Source organism: Pogoniulus pusillus, chromosome 15, assembly GCF_015220805.1.
Source record: "Pogoniulus pusillus isolate bPogPus1 chromosome 15, bPogPus1.pri, whole genome shotgun sequence".
Lineage (NCBI taxonomy): Eukaryota > Metazoa > Chordata > Aves > Piciformes > Lybiidae > Pogoniulus > Pogoniulus pusillus.
Genome location: NC_087278.1, coordinates 14,751,255 through 14,766,770, shown reverse-complemented (window position 1 = coordinate 14,766,770; position 15,516 = coordinate 14,751,255). Strand labels below are relative to the sequence as shown.

General features: G+C 45.2%; 1 protein-coding gene across 2 annotated transcripts in view; it reads right to left on the bottom strand.

Moving 5' to 3' along the window:
* Positions 1-15,516, bottom strand: part of HIPK2 (homeodomain interacting protein kinase 2) — a 138,618-nt gene that overhangs the window by 97,346 nt on the left and 25,756 nt on the right. The gene's annotated exons all lie outside the window — the stretch shown is intronic.

The window sequence follows — 15,516 nt, the reverse complement described above, 5'->3', positions numbered from 1 at the left end:
TATTCCACTGCAACAGAAAATGCTCCTATTAATAAAAAACTATGTGTTCCACAGAGAAGAGGACATCTAAATCCCAAATTGCTGTCAGCTTTCCCTTCCCAGGGTAGGGATGACACTGCTGGGGCAAAGGTTTTGTGGATGGCACAGATCTGTGGGGGATTCCTGGGCAAGGAGTTAAGGCAGAAAGGCACAGCCTCCTTCACCCTCTGTCTGTCGTCAATGTTTTTTTTTCTAATAAATCAGAATGACTAGGGAAGAAAAAGACAATATGCTGAGCAGGCACCGTTGCTGAATTATTAAGCACAAACATAACCTTGACTTGTTTGCAACTTTTGAAAGTTAAAAGCTGAATGAATGCTTCAGTGACAAAACCACAACAAACTTTGCAGTGCACATGGTTGACTCCTTCATGTGGAGACCTGAGAGTATCTAACACTGGGCTCCCTTTCCTAAATGAAACTCACAATCCTACAGTCCATGTTGCTCTCTGAAAGACTTTCTGGAGCTCATGCATACACATACATACTCACACATGTGCATGCATAAACACGTATCACTCACACAGAAAAGCATCAGTGTTACCCCACACTTCCAAAGCTCAGTAGCATGGTCAAGGCAACACACCTAGACATACCCAACACTCTACAGTTAATTTTCAGCAACTCAAAATCCAGGAAACTGCACAGGAAAGGGGTGCTGTGGCAAGCCAAACCCCACCATGTGTAGTTACACACAACCAGCAAAGCAATCACTCTGCTTTGTTTCAACATTTCCACTTTAATTTCTGCCACAGTGATGAAATTATGAAGACAGGGTGGATGCAGAAGAGAACTCCTCTAGGGATACACGGTGGCACCCTCACTCCTGCTGGAACATGAAACACAAGCCCCACTCCCCCTGCTCTAGCAACAAAGTCCTGCAAACCGCAGCGTGCTGTCCTTCGCAGACGTGACTCCCGACTTTAATGGGATTTCTGAGGCTGTTTGCTGCCATTCGTATTAACTCTACCTCCCCCTCCTCGGCAGCAATTTCCATGGTCTCCACAACTGGGTCCTCAGACACCCTATCCCAGCTCCCTGCCCCTCTCTCCTTTCCACAGGATGACGACGTTGCCACGAATGCCACAGCGTGTGGCATGTGGTGAGCTCAGAGAACTGCAGCAATATTACTCAACTTGTCATCCTGGGCACAAGTATTGTACGTGAGCAAGCTGAAACCCTGTTTGTTCCTCCCTCGATTAATTAGAGTCACGGTGTTCCTTCTAGTACAGTACTGACCTGCCTGGAGAGTGGGGTTGGTGTGATGTATGCTTTCCCCCTGGACGTGAATAATAAAGCAGATGTAATTGGTAACATATTGTGGACCTAGCAGAGGAGTAATTTATAGCTTTATGGCTTTCATTCCGTGGTGTGCTTGAGCAATATCTCTCCAGAGAAAATAAAAAGGGGAAAAAACGACTGACGTGGAACAAGAGGTTCTTCTCACACGCTTCTCTAAAGATAAGGCCAGGAGACCCAGGCACCCCAAATTAAAGGCAGGGAACCGAAGGGCAGCTGCTGCAACTTTCTCAAGGCCACTGTAAAAATCAGGATAAATTGCCACCATTAAGAGGCAGACTTTCAACTGGTGCAAACTGGCAGGGCTCCAGTTGATATCAGCTGACACTAAAAACAAGGTCAGCAGTCACTCAACGTTGTCAACATCAGATGGCTGCCTGTGCCCCTTGGTGAAATGAGCTGTTGTTACAAACTGGTCTCCACGTTAACAACGAGCCCCTTGCTGTCCCTGCAGCACTGCTGGCAGCCTCAGTTACAGGGTACAGGAACAGGAGACAAATACTGACCCACCCTGATACCCCAACATTAGGGAAGCAAAGGAAGCCAGGCTGTCTTGTGGTTAAAGGGAGGACTTCAGACTACTTTGCCACCACTTCCACTCTCCTCAGAGGTTCCATCTCATTGCAGGAGAAATACTTTTTACTCTAAAAACACAAGTATGAAATCTTCTTTCACCCAGAATGTTTTTCTCACATTTGAGGTTTTAAAGATATATATTGTAAGGAGAATAACTCAGCCAAGCTCTTCAGCATAGTCCAATACTAAGAAATTACAGGCTGATTGACAGCTTGGTGATGGGAAAAGAAAGCTTCTGCAGCAAAGTAATTTTTATTGCAAATTGGCCAGTGCAGCTAATGTGAGAAAAACACAACCCTAAATTTCCTGAGGACACTATCAATTGTGCTCATGGAATGTTCTTTTTTTGAAAAAGGATCTTTATGTGATGAAAAGAGCAGAAATAGTAATAAATGTGAATAAAGTTGGATGGTTTGTTGCCGAGATCAAACTCCTCATTACAGCCTGTAATATGATTTACAGCTGCAGTCTTTTGATTACCTAGGCAAATACCTTGCCATGAGTCCATGAAGAGACAAGCTGGCAATAATGGGGCAATTCGTGACAGCCAAACTCTGTGATACCTATGTTCCCTAAGCATCCCCCAGGTCCAATAGGGTTGCTCCTGAGGATCACCCTGACTCCTGGAGTCTTGGAGAGATAGAGGGACCATGAGCCACAGAAGGATGGAAAACAGTGAAGGCTGTTTCAGCTGGAAAAAATCTTTTCAAACCCCTGCTCATAGGACTCCCAAGAAACATTCTGTGTGTGGTTGGACCTCTCTTCCTGCCTCACTTCATCACAGGGCGATCCTAGCAAACACCTTGCCATATTTTATGGCCTGAGGCTGCACCCCTACTCCTTGCATTTTTGGCCTCCACCAGGAGCAGAAGGGGTAAGGATGCTCAAGACAAGCAGCTGTGCTCACGAAGCATTCCTGCTCACGTGAAGCCCAGCTCAGCAACCCCACCTGCACTAGCAAAAGCTTTGTCTGGACTAAAGCAAGTGGCAACATATGCTGAACCTTCCTGGGCTCGGGCTTGGTCCCTGCCTTGGCAGGAGTGTAGGACAGCCTCCCACAGCCCCAGTTACCAGTCAGGCTGCAGCCAAGACTTCATAACAGCTAAATACAAGCCCTGAAGAGCACAGGTCTAATTTTTCTATCACCTCCGAACACTGTGAATCTCTGGGCTGGGAATAGAACCAAGGTTGGGCACCATATATTACATAAAATTGATAGTTCCTTTAATAATGAGTTTTAGTGTAGCCATTTAAAGCTCTCACACAATTGATAGTAACTGGATTTAATGGGGCCTCCCCTGTCCTTGATACGACTCATGTAACTCCCTGTAGCATCCACATGAGCTCAAGTATGTAGTGTGCAGCCAGAGGACAACGTTAAACCAGTCTGAATTACTTTTATTAAAAGACTTGAGGTTTTTTTTTCCCTGAGAACTCCTCCTGTGTCAGCTTTCACTTAATAATAATTTAGCAGGTGCTATTTACAAGTCAGATGGTCTTCTTCTGCATGCATACAGAAATCACACAGCCACCTTACTTGCAGTTCCAAGAGATTTCAGGAAAGCAAATGAGGTAAAGTTCCCTATCCACCCAGCTCATTCCAAAGAGCAAAAAACAACCACCTTGGGGACTAAAGAAGGAACAATTTGAAAGTCACCGAGGTTTTCTTTTGCTTTACTCCTAGCAATTACTTCTGAATTATAAATATGGCCTTTGTGGTGGCAAAAGACCAAGACTCTGTCCTGTATTAAGCAGGCAGTAAGACCTTTTGCAGTACCTGCAGAGCTGCCAGTGCTCTGTAACCAGAGGCTGCTTGCTGACTGCCGCCAGAACCACAGTGCCTGCTTGAAAAATACTGTAGAAAGCACATGGCATGTGTTCAGCATATAAATGATGCACACAAGACACTCTTGAAATAAGTATCTGTCGCTTCTCCCCAGGGAAGCACACACTTGCAAACTCATATGCACAACTGAGTTAAGAAGGGGATCTGCCAGGTAAGGTGGATGTATGGTACCTTCAAAACAGCCATGTCTCTGGCACAGCACTCTTCTTCAGGGTGGCCTTTGTGTGGCCCCTTTTGAGGCACTGCTCCCAGCACTGCTGCATTCTTGGAACCTCCTTAAAATTTATGGCTCTGGAGGCCAAACAAATTCCTTCCCTTGTGCTATCAAACATTTGGAGACAACCTCAAAGTGCAATACAGACCTCAACAGCCTCAGCCCCTTCCTGTTCCTGGTGAGCAGAGGATGTCAAGGGAGCCTTCATTCTAGGTGAAAATCTCCCTATTTCTCTACTTTAATTTTCCTGTCCTGCTAGTAAAACAGCCTTGTCCTAATTAGTAGTTTTCTGATCTTAAGTAGTTCATGGCAGTTCTGAAGATGCAACAGAGCCCACTCCTTGCACTGCTTCAGACTTCACTTTGCACAGCTCCAAGGTGCCATATTTGATCCACATCCCCATGCCAGACAAAAAATCAACTTTCTAATGCACAGTTTAGCCATAAACAAAAGCAAATGAACAAAGCCAAGCATTCATATCCACTCCCACCCAAACCTGACATTCCCAGTGCAGCCTGATAGCCAGAGAACTCATCACCATCACCTTCACAGCTCATATCCTCTTGCCACCCTGACTGCTCTCCTACGCATTCTTCTCCTTCATTTACATCTGCAACCCTTCTTACTTCTTCTTTGTCCACACAACTTTCCTTTACAGGTAGGATAAAATCTACCAACAGGACCTCAGTTAGTACTCTTGGGCATGGAGGGGGTATAGGCAGTTGCTTCCTATCATGGCCTGAGCAGATTATTTTGTCATGTGAATCAGAATGCTGCTCTCTCTTCTCCCAAACCATCTTTATTTCCCTCTTCACTCTGCCTTTTAACTCCTTAAATTCAGGGCAACTTGCCTGATGGATACTGAAAACTTTCAGCTGATCATGGCAAAGAGAACAGAGCTAGTGATACACGAGGGAGACTATTCTGAGCCAGTCCATTCCGTCCTGACCTCTCTCCTGAGCTTCCAGTTCCAATACACCTACCCTCAGGCACAGGAGGTGCCGAGAGGTGGTCAGGTCTGGGCAGGAACCAGCATCGCACAGGGACAGTAGCTGGCAAGTGTGGGCTCAGTGGCTATGTACCAATGCAGGATAAAGCTGGTGAGATGGCACACACCCATTCAAGGCACTGCTGATGCTGGGGGTAATGTGAGATAGGTGATTTCTGGTGCACATTCTGTGCAGGGGCAGCAACTCTTTTCTGAAGGGAATACATGGAGACCATGAGATGGACTGAGCTATCCATGCTACATCTGTATGCTCTGGGAAGCATCCTTGCCACCTCAGGTGAGAGCTGTCATGAGTAACTCAGCAAGAAATGGGTGACCCAGAGTCCTGGCCTGTCCCACACAGATCAAACAAGGTCCCAGGACCCACCTGGGACCAGACCCTATACCTATGCAGTTCCAGCTCCATCCACCCACATTCATCACGTCTGGTGGGTCATCAGACAGTATCATTTGCACCGTGGGCAACCACTTAAATAAGCATGCTATACATCTGAAACACCAAACTCATAGGTATCAGTCAATCCAAGGCATCATCAGCCACAGATCTCCCTTTGAAACATCTGCACTGTATTTTATTTGATTTTGTCTCTGTAGACAAAGAAGTCAAGTCCCTGCAATATTAAGACTTTCCTCCTGTGCTTAGTGAACGCAGTTTCATATCTCGCTACTACAAAGCTCCACTCTTCCATATCCACTCCAAACCACAAAGCCCTACTATCAGAGATCATCTGTAATCTAGAAACATCACAATTCTTATCCATCCCTTTCATGTGGGTTCATCTGTCCACAGGCCTTAGTAACAAGCTGTGGGCTCCCCTGACATATTCCTGGTTTTGGGCACGTGAAGCAAAATGCCAGGAACAAACATCTATGTGCTTACATCTAAATCCTTCATTACATCTCAGTGAAGGATTCTTTCGGGGTCACCTTCATCTCTCTAACTTTAATGAAACACAGTAATGACAAGAGATAGTGCAGATTTCCTCAGTTAACCATGTGACCAGTTTATGCTTCACATTACAGTTAATTGATAATGCAACATCAAAGAACACAGGTTAAAATAATCCTCACCAGAGACTTGGCCACCTCACTACTTTCCTGCAGATGCTGCAGTCACTGGACCTGACACCAGTGTCTAGATCTTGGTGTAAGAAGGTCCAGCAGTCAAGTTTATTTTCTTCTGAACTGGAAGCTGTCCCCTTGATGCCATCCTAGGGGAAAACTCAACACAGCTAGAACAGTGCCCTTCTCTTCAGGACATCTCAATGTCACTGAGCGGAAAGCAAATGAACGCAGCAGGTAAATACATTTGCTAGGCTACAGCCTTGATAAAACAGAGCCAGACCCCAGTAAGAAAATCCCCTTCAACACACCTGTCAAAATTGACAGGAAGACTGTCTCCTCTACAGAAATCATGATGCGATGCTGCAAACACTCTACTAAGATGTCAAAGTGCTCCCCAGACATAATGCAAGAAACCCAGGAGTCAGCCGAGCCCATGGCAGGGCTCCACAGCTTGAGAAGGCAGTCGGACAGCCCTGCCAGACATACCTCACTGACGAACAATCCTTCCAATCCACTCAACTCCTGTGACGACTTCTGCAGTTCCAGGAGCAAAATGAGGGGATGAACAACAAAGCCAGAGGTGGCAGCAGCACCTGAAAGCCTCCAAGGTCTGCATGAGAGGGTGAAGGCACTTGTTCACAGTCTTGGTGCAAAGACATTTTAGGAAAGTGGGTGTCGATGTCAGGAACAAGTTTAACAATTAAACATTTAGTAATCCCAAGAGCCTTGGAAGAAAAGAAAGTCTGCTCTGGAGTCAGAGATGGGAGAAAGAAAAAAAGCAAGACAAAGTCAGACAGGAGGGACTGGCAGAAGCCCTGCTTTGAAGCTTCATCTTTGGAGGACACTGAAGGATGTCTAATGAAATGCTTTCCTGAAGAAATTCCTCTTTCAGTTTTCTCAGAGTGAGGCCCAGGGTGTTCACTTAGGGCTGTGCTTCAGGCTGCTGGGGGACCTATGTACAGTACCACATCTGCTTAAAGAGCAGGATACTGTGATAACACCCTCAGCATCACTCAAAATGAGGCATGAGACACTGAGATTCATACAGTATTACACTTAGCTGATGCTACACATGGCCAGATGAGATGAGAAGAGCAAGCTACCAATAAATGTTTTGTGGCTTCCCCATCCTGAAGCAAAAATAAAGCCAGAGGAACCTAAAAATAGTTACTCTAATCAATGTGCTAGGTAGGACTGCCTGGTAACAGTGCATGTGTTCTGGACACCTTCCTCCTTCCCATCATGTGTCCTCTGCAGTGGCAAAGTAGAACAAACAGTAACCACAGTATTTTTGCAGCACCACAAGTTCTGTCTGAAGAGCTACACAAGCTAATTTCAGAAGTAGTATGAAACTGGCTACGGTTTGCCTTGTAGTCCAGTTTAGTGTGCATGTGGGTCCATATGTTTAACCTCTAAGCAGATCTGCGGTGCAAGAGCCTCTAGGTTTCCACCAGCTCAATCTCTGCTACATGCTGAGAGAGTTCCATTCTGAAAACAGAAGAGCAAAAAAGAAGGATCTTGGCACAGTACTGCTTTCCAAGCAGAGGTCTCTTTGGTTTCTATCCTCCAAACAGTAGTAGACCACAGAATCCTCATCTTACATAGAACTTGTCTTAATTCCTGACCCCAGTCTTCAATGACTACTCTACCTGTCCCTCTGTGGTCCTAGTTCCCAGAAAAGGGTGCCAAGGCCTCTGGAAAAATGAACCAAAATTAATCAGTGCTTCCCTTTGCTGCCCTGGCTATGCCCCCCTCAGCCATGCAGCACTGGCACACCTATGGCTTCCCACACAGGCCTAATGGAAAGGATATTTTGTCCTTTTCCACCACGGCTGCCTCTCCACCTGGATGACTTCCCACCTGTAAATATTAGCACTGAAACGTCAATGAGTCCAACTGGCCCACACGGAATGGCTGGCATCTCACACACCTCACTCACTAGCAGCAACCCCTACACGTTACGGCAGGACATGGGTGAGGCTCACTGAAGCTCAAGCTGAGCCTCTCACTCCCACAAGACTTTTGTGCAAGTATTTAATTTGCAAAGAGGCCACTGCACGACACTCAGCCCCTGCTTTGTTTATGAAATCTGAAACTCAGATCAAGCACTAGCTGGGCTGAAAAGGTCAGTTTGCCTGTTCGCAAAGGCTCTCCCTTTATTTCATTTCCATCAGCATACAACTTATTGGAGAGACAGAAGCCTCTGGTGAGGTCTGGATGAAATACACAGGATTTAGGCTGCAAAGTAAGACGAAAATGCAAGGAGAAAGGTGGGGGGAGCTGGGCACAGAACATTGCCAGAGCAGATGACCTCTCAACTACCCCAAAGCCAGGGTTAATTGTATCTCTTCCCTTCCTTGGCAACACCTCTTTTTAAAGTAAGAACGAAATCCTGAGACAAGACTTACAGCACCTTCATATATCGAGGGCTATGAGGTGCTTTAGGAAGTTAAGAGAAGTGACTTGCACTTTAAGTAGTTAAAACAACTCTGTAAATAACCTGTCCTCACACAAGCACATAAACACACACCCACACAAGGAAAAGACCTTTGGTTCCTCAAGGAAACACATGACTTTTTCACCCTCTCTTTCAGATGTTAACTGTCTCACTGCTCAGGACAAAGACGACATCTCCAAAGTGGTAGCCAAACAGTCAGAACCCTTTTTTGCTGTTACTCATGCTGCTGATTTCCACTCCAGAATGAGGCTACAAACCCAGTAATGTATGCCATGAGCTGGGCCAAGGCATGAGTGCACAGCTCGGGATCAGAACCAGCACAACAGCCGCCCAGCCCGAACCAAAGACTGCTGGGGAGACTCAGCTCTGAGGGGCTGGATGTGGACTTGTTTCTCCTCAAAAATCCATCTCTTTAATTGTCAGGCTGCACCTGAGAAAAGTAAGCCTATAAAAAAGCACCACTTAACTGTTTCTCCCGATCCTTTCCCCTTGAGGAGTGCCGAATAGCTCTGAGCGAGCAGGGCTGAGTGCCCGCAGAAGCGGTATCCATGAAAACACGGTGCATCACCGGGCGTGTCCCGGGCAACCCCGGGGGCTGCCAGGCCTCCTTGGAAACCTCCCATGACTTCTTTTGCTGCATTTGAGGTTGCACTGACTTCTGCCACACAAAATACACGGCCATGGCCAGACATGCAAGCACTTTCACAGCCAAAGGTGACCCACGGAGGCAACGAATCTCCTCCTAAAGAACTGAGGGATGCTGCCACCTGTGAGTCCGCAGCAGTGCGGCCCCACTGCTGGCTTGCTGCAGGGCCCGGGGGCTGGAGGGACAGGCCTGAGCGCCTACTGTCTTCACAGTAACTGTGCTTTTAAGCAAGGGCTAACAGGACAGAGGCCAAGTCAGCATGCAGAGAAGCCTCTTTAGCCACGTTAGAACAGGGCAGGGAAAGCAGGAAGCTCCTGCTAACACAGAAAGAAAGCCTGATTTAGGCATAGGGATAAACTATATGAAGGATTTCAGGAGAGTAAATATCCAGGAGCTCAGGAAAGGATACCTACTTGAGGAAGAAAGATGTAAGGCTCCTGTGTAAGATGAAGAAGCTCAGGGACATCAGTAACTGCCTACTCTCCCTCAAAGCTCCAAAAGAAATCAGAGCTAGGGAAGTCATTAAGAGAAAGAAAACAATAAAAACATCCACTTGTATCAGCAGAACTCACTGGCTACCATCACTCCCCCTCAGGTTCTCTTTTGTGCAGGATATTATTTACTTAACTCTCCAGTGCATAACACAATGACTGTTGCTCTTGTGCTGGCAAGACTAGAGTATGACAGAAGGGGAGCAAAGCTGAACCTGGGGATCCAGTAAGATACATGCAAAGTTCCTTTTGCAGTGTAGTCTGACACTGTGATGGGCTAGAAAAGGGACCAAGCTTCTAAAGAAGGTTCTAGGTAGAGAGAGCTCCACAGCCAGACATGATGTACGTGCTCCATTTCACCCAAGAAACAGCACAGGAGGTGACAACTTTGGTGAGGTGTACAGTGAACAACAACCCTTGGTGTAACTCTGCTTCAGACTGTTTGGTGCTTTTAAGATCCTGAACAACACCCTGCTGAGACAGAGGCATCTGAGCACACCACATGCCATGTGTATGCAACTGCGCTGACTCTTTGCTGCCAGTGACTGCCACATGGGCACAGTACAATTGCTGAAACCAAACCTACAGAATGAAAAATCCTCATTAAAAGAGAGCTAGCTACAGATGACTGACTACCTAAAGTGGCTGTCAGGCCTTCTTCTCATCCATGATCCTACGTTTGTGAACCAACATATCACTATGCACTACCAGCAGCATGCAGCTACTTGCCTCATCTCTTCCGCAAGCATCTTTTTTGGCACTATTATTACAGCTGTTTTGCAGCCATGTCCTTTCAACCCTAAATATTCTGCTCTCCTTTTCATACAGCAATGAAATTTGAGGATTCAGCCTAGATGCAGTGGGATGGTAAGTTCAGAACCATCAGTGTGCTAGTGGTCTTGCAGCCGAGCTGTCTGTAGTCGCACCTATGGGTTTTGACTAACAATGAAAAGGAAGTCTGGCCAAACTGAGTCATGAGGCAAGAAAAGTTTCTGTGAAAATAAGCTCTATATGATATTCTCACAAGGAGAAAATAAACTGCTTTTTCTACAGGATCCAGGAAAAAAACAAATTAGTAACAACTAGTGGTCAAATCACAAGAGCTTTCAATGGGTCTAGGAGAACACTGGCCATCTTAGCTTTGCCTAACAAAAGAATAACCAGGGAGAAAAATGCCTGGAGTGTACATGTGGTTGTTGGTAGGACGATTGTGACAATTCCAGTAAATGATGAGGGAGGGGAACTACCAAAAAAAAAAATTCAGCTAGGGGAATTTAGTGCCAAAAATCCTGTGAACTTTCATCAGACCCAATGCACTCAGAGAGTCACAGAGGGGAAGACTAAGGAGACTGGAAAACTAAGAGACTGGAAACTAGATTCAGCAGAAGTGCAGTAACTGGAGAAAGAATTTCAGTGGGAAGGAGTAAGTATAAATACCCAATTAATTTGGTATCTGTGGACATTGTCCTTGGGTTTGTCTGTTTCTCTTATCTGAAGATAGTCACATCTTCCTCTGTAGCCCTTCTTGGACTCATGGAAGACTGAAATGAATCACCAGAAGACTAGCTGAGTCATTCAGCCAAAGTCTGGAATGCAAGGCAAGACTTTTCATCACATCCACAATGAAAACACAGATGATGGCTGCCCTCCTAGCAACCAACCATGCATTAGGCAGAAAGGGTTGAAAATCATTGCCACTATGAGCCATTATTTTAAGCCGGACAGGCGGCCTTAAAGGAAACTAGTACAATACAAACAAGTGCTGACTGACTGTTCTGCACCTGACATAAAGTCTTTCTCCATTCAGCTTCCCACTCACAGCTGCTTTAATAAAAAGAGAGCTCCTTATCTCAGAAATGGCCATATCCACCTCCCAGATCATGGGCTATTTCTATCTCATTTTCCAACTTTTACAAACCAAGGTTCAAATTAAAGTAATTTCTTATAAATCTTTCTATCATCAAATTTTAACACAACTTGTTTCGATATGCACTCTCTGCTTTTGGACACAAAATTATGTACCTAACAAGTTCTTCTGATTGATTACAAAAGTTTAGCAACTGAATTCAAGACAGTGGGGGATTGTTAAACCTCTCCCGAGGAGCTGGGCATTCTGAGAGTAGATGCGGTGTAAGCTCCCTTGACCTGCACATTGCTTGAGCAGTGCACCACGACCTTGCATTTGGGCACTGAACAAATGATGCTTATCTTGCCCAGCTGCCCAGCCTTCCCAAACCTGCTGCCTACCAGCACACATCATCAGGCATGTTGCTGACATACTTGAATGGGCTGAAAGTGTCAAGTGGGACCTTAGTCCTACAAACATTAGTCACAGGCATCAAAACAGACGCATTTATACCCACATCTACAAAATCAGCATCCCACAACACTGTGCTGGCCTTGTTCTCTGTCTCCCTTCAGAGAAATATGGAAAAAACAGAAAACAAGATGTAGCTGAGTGATAAAACTCATCAAGGGGCACAGAAAGTCCTAATACGAACTAATGCAGAAATATTCACAAAGGAGAAGACAGCAAATGACCAGTTTGTTCAGCTGGATCTCTAGGGTAAACTCCAGCTCTTCCTGTGCTGTCAAGGAAGAACAACACTGACTTGCAAGGCCTGGGTCACACTGCACAGCTGCTTAGGGAAACGTGTCTCTGTAGAGTTCACCACCACACTGCAAATCTCATGCCACAAGCCACCACCAAGCCAAGTCTGGGTGACTCCAAAGCAGCAGGTGAGTATAGGGACTACAGGTCCCACTGTGGCTCACACAGAAAACCTGCTGGCTTGAGGCTCCCAACCACACTCCTCTCATCCAATCCTAGTAGCAGCTAATGGCACTAACAGACTGTACATGAGACGGTATCAAACAGATTTTCATGAAATGGCTCTAAATTTCCCAACTAATGCCATTCTTGTTTTGTCCTGCTCCTTCCCTCCAGCTCAACTCTGGATTTCAGCAAGGCCATGATGCATCCACCTTGGTGTGCCTTTGCTCCTAGCCCTCTGCACCTTCTCTCCTTTTTCCTTTGCCAAAAAATGAGCATCAACGAACAAAGAACAGAGGTCTAACAGAAGGAGGTGTAACTGGATGTTTAGTCTTTTAAAGGCTTGGTGGTAGACACACATGGCACCCTCTGGGTCCTGGGATTTGCTAACAACCCAGCACTGGCACCATGGGCTGCCATGGTACTAACCACAAGCAATGCAGTAACCAAAGCGTGCAGCTCAGCACATGTGAGCTACAACAAACTTGTCAAACTGCGCAAGACATGAATCACATGGATTGCCACAGCAGCAACACAGCGTGCAGGATCCAGCTAAACAAACAAACAAACAAAAAAACCCCTAAGATATCCTAAAACATAGAAGTAGATAAACAGCCACTCTCCTGAGGCTGCCAGCACAGATATGCTACAGGGCTTGCCTGAAAAATATATACCCTCCTGACGTGTGACACTTCAGAAACACCTCAGCTTGGCTGCAGTGAGGAGCAAAGGGAGAGGAGAACTAATACAATTTATTCATACTGGGACCCTGGACCCTGATCAAGGAGATGTCTGACTTGCCCAGGATACTGTGAGAGAGAAGACTTGTAGGAACATCTGCTTATTGGGCACCGAGATGTGTGGTTGAAGAGGTTATCCAGGGTCTTTTGGAAAACACATCTTCAAATGCCCTTAACCAGCTGGAGGTGCTGTTCCTCTCACACCAGCAGGGAAATTATGTTGGAGAAACAACAATGCCTCTTTCTCTTCCAGGTTCTGGAGCCCTGGGTACAGCCATGAGGCTGAAGCATGGAAATAATGCCACAAGTGCATCTGAGGGGATTCCATGCTACACTTACCTTTTGGGGCAGCTTTCAGAGTGGATGTCATGACTACTCTAATCCACGCTCACAGACTAGCAAGACACACTATTTCAGCAATAAACCCGTCACTAATAACTAGACTTCAGATGTACTTCTAATATTCATTTGTATCACTGTGAAATAGGTAATGGGAATATTGACCACCGTACCACTCTGTCTTCCCCTTTGCTCTTTAATGCTCTCACTGTGTCACCTCCTAAGCCACAGTCCTTCAAACATTTGCAGACATGCCTCACCTTCTAATCAGCAGCTTGTGACCCAAGAGATGAAGGAGACAGACAAAAGCAAAGTGAAAAGGTGTAAGGCCAGTTGTTTGTTTGGATTTCATGGAGGATTCAAGCCAGAGACTTCAGCTTTTCCAGGTCAAGACATTGTCTGCATTAGGAAATATTCTATAAATTACTTTTTTAACTGTTTCCCTAGAGAAGCCAGCTGGACACTCACACGACAGGCATATGTGCCTCCGTCTGAGTTTAAGCACATCAATTGTCTTAACTGAGTTCAGCAAGACAACTCACGCATTGTCAGCTAACTACACGTGTAAGCATTAGCAGGAGCAGGGCATTAGTCACCTTCCCTTCATTTCAGCAAGGGGGTTAGTGTAGAAAAAAAAAAGCAAAAATCTCCACAACACTTTTGGATACAGCTCAGGCACCCCAGTCATACTTGAATCTAAATTAAATCCCTCTCTCCCACTCTGCCTTTTAAAAAGAAAGTACTTTTATATTGGTTAAATATTTGGTCTGCTGTTAACCGATGTCAAGTAGGGTCTCCAGCACCCTAGAAGCTACATGCTCTCGGAAGACCTGCACAGGCATTCTGCAGGTTTCCTTCTCCTGGATTTTCTTGCAGATTTTTCCTTCTTTTATCTCCTCATGACTAGCCATACGCATAGTCAAACATGCTCTCTGCTTTCGGCAGAGTTTGTCTGTTGTTGCTGCACATTCTCCACCTGGAGTGAAAACTCCTCTTTGTGACACCACATTGTCACTACAGCCAATGATGATATCACAGATCAAGTATTGTTACTTCAGCTGGAAAAGGGGCAGAGGAGCATATGAACTCTGACAACAAAGATAGTGTTTTGGTGTAAACAATCTTCACAGAAAATAGGGAGGGGGGACATAAATGAAGAAGTGTATATAAATATAGGGGGAAAAAAGACATTTCTAAAATATACATAAATATGGAATAAATAATATTTTTCTCTCAAAGTCCCAACAAGGTAATGAACAGTTTTGTCATTTTGTTTCTGAAACAGCCTTCACAGAAAAAAAAGGGGGAGGGGGAAGATAAATTAAGAATGCAGAGAAACAAATCTCAAATACAAATAAATATATAATCAATGATAGTTTTCTCCAGGCAGATCTCTCAAAGTTCCAACAAGGTACTGAATGTTTTGCCACTTTGTTTCTGTTATTAGCTTTGAAATAAACATTTTCTTTCTTTTTTTTCAATTCTGTTTTTAATGTCTTTGTGTTTCATCACCATCCCAGAATAAGCAAACACCACTGCTGTGTAACAGAACAGGTTTGAGAAAATAGTGTGTAGTACGTTTCCAAATGCTTGCACATGCTGCCCATATGTGAGGGTGACTCTTTTTCAGGTAAGTCAGGTATTAATGGAATGTGGAAAAAAAAGCATAACCACAATCAGTCACATCCCCATCCACCTTTACACCAAAAATCCAGAGGTTATAATTACACAAAGGAGCAGGAACAAATCAGAACTAGTGCTGGTGATGCCCTGTACTTTTTCCTTTGAAAGAAAGGAGATCCTATCCACCCTGCTTTATGGGATAGCTGCTAGGCAAAGGGGCAAAGAGTAGGTTTTCATGAGGTCAAAAATAAAAATGAGGTAATTTTCAGAGATTAAAAATGAGTAGCTCAAACCAGATCTTCAGAGAGGGACGTCACCTTCAATATCTCCCCTTCTGCCAGCCAAGACATCTTCAGGCTGTCACCCTAGAAGCTCTGCTGAGTGGAACAGGAGGAAGGC